The sequence below is a fragment of the Mauremys reevesii genome, linkage group 12 (assembly GCF_016161935.1).
Source record: "Mauremys reevesii isolate NIE-2019 linkage group 12, ASM1616193v1, whole genome shotgun sequence".
Taxonomy (NCBI): domain Eukaryota; kingdom Metazoa; phylum Chordata; order Testudines; family Geoemydidae; genus Mauremys; species Mauremys reevesii.
Genome location: NC_052634.1, coordinates 22,330,644 through 22,332,838, shown reverse-complemented (window position 1 = coordinate 22,332,838; position 2,195 = coordinate 22,330,644).

Sequence of the window (2,195 nt, the reverse complement as noted above, 5' to 3'; positions counted from 1 at the left end):
GAACCAGGGAGAAGGTAGGTACCCACTGTATGTGGGCAGGGCCGGGACCCCACACCGGCTGCGGGCTGAGCGGGTCCGGCAGCCGGGATCCCGGCTGGTAGGAGCCGGAGGATGGAACCCCTGAGCGGCAGTGGGCTGAGCCGCTGCCGGTCTGGGGTTCTGGCTGCCAGACCCTTCCCAGCTGGGGTCCTGGCCGCAGGCCCCGCTCAGCCCACTGCCGGCCTAGGTGAACAGAACCCCAGACCAGCAGCAGGCTGAGCGGGCCAGCGGTGTAAGAGCAACATTTTAATTTAATTTTAAATGAAACTTCTTAAACATTTTGAAAACCTTGTTTATTTTACAATACACTAATTTAGTTATATAATATATAGACTTGTAGAGAGAGACCTTCTAAAAAACATTAAAATGTATTACCGGCACCCGAAACCTTAAATTAGAGTGAATAAATGAAGACTTGGCACACCACTTCTGAAAGGTTGCCAACCCCTGGGCTGGAGGAACCTAGAGAGTACATTTCTGATCTACATTTCTATTTGTTTGGTTTTTGTAGGTTAAATTAATGCAGGCTCTGGTCCACTCTCTCCCAAGGGTGTAATGTTGCTGTGCACAATGAGAAATCTTGGGGAAAGATTGAAATGAAATGGAAGCAGCATATGGTGGCAGAACCTAAGGAATTAAAAGCCCATTGATTCTTATGTGTGTGCACTGCCTCTGAACCAGAAGTGTAATTTTTCTCGTTTTGTGGCAGCAGCCAGTAAAATATTTAAATATCTATCAGGGATGGTCTAGACAGTATTTGGTCCTGCCATGAGGGCAGGGGACTGGACTCGATGACCTCTCGAGGTCCCTTCCCGTTCTAGAGTCTATGAATCTATGAAACTCTGGCTTTTCCTGAATGCTGTAGACTGTGAGTTCCTGGGAAAGGGCAGGGGGAGAGGGAGCAAGAGGAGAAAGGCAGAGACACTGGAGAAGAATAATGGGAGGAGAAGAAAGAGACAGAGAACACAGAGAGACAATCAATGATTGAAGATGTCCCAACTCGATCTTGCTCCTCACAGGTGTTCAGAAAGCTGGGTAGTTGTAGGTTTCAAATATTAAAGGGATCTCCAGATACCTGATCTCTCTCCTGGCTCCCATTTTAGTATTTTTATTTTGAAATGTTTGGCTTACCCCTGATCTTCTCTTTCCCTAACTGTACTGCAAGTTGGATGGGATTTTTTGTTGTTTTTATGCTTCCCTTTTGTTCATATCAATATAATTATAACAGCAAAGGAATCTGTAGGAGCAAAAACTGACTCAAAACTTTATTTCCCCATCATGCAGGAACATGGTACAAACAGCTCACGCAGCTGGAATCATCACATGGAAGCCAGGGGATGGGAGATGCAGGTTTCCAAGTGTTCTGTCTTCTCAGATGACACATTCCAGCCCCTTGTAGTCCTCCCTCCTGTGACACCTGCTGGGCTTTGACACATTTATTGTCTCATTCTATTGATAATGTGATTGTAACACAACGTGACTGAAATTAAACCACTTCCAGACAAGGAACCAACAAAAGAGAAAAGCCATTATTGCACTGGCTGGGAATTGAAGCCATGTCAATTGTTTGGAAGGCAGCTATGCTCACCACTATACCACCAACACAGCTGGCAGGAGCAGCTTTCCTGCAGGCTACGTGTGCTGGCAAAGGGGGTTACACGTGACCATGGAGCTAGTAAGCAGGGTGGATGGGCTGGAAGCCGCCTGACAGCTGGGAGCAGAGTTAGGGGGCAAAGGTGAAAACAGATCTCATTGGGAGCTGGCCCACACCCAACCTGCCCCTAGGAGAGGGGAACTGAAGCTCAACTTCAATCATAGAAAAATCTTCCCTAAGAAGGAAGGGGATGGCTTGTTTTAAAGACAAGGTTTGTGGGTTTTGCCCACTACATACAGAGGGGCTGGATAGTGCCGAGTCCAGACAAGACTCTGGTAGGATAAGGAAGAAATTCAGGCTGCCAGTGAGCTGAAGGAGGGAGATGATATTTTGACAGTGATGGACACCTCATGTTAAAGGCCTTTGTCTGCCTCCTTCTAGTGATTGTTTGGCACAGGAATGCAGCCCCCACTCCTGGGTGTCTCCTGTGGAAATAATGTTTCTGTGCAAAACACAAAAGCTTTTAACAGAAAGGAGGGAAAGGAAATGGGACAGGAATGTA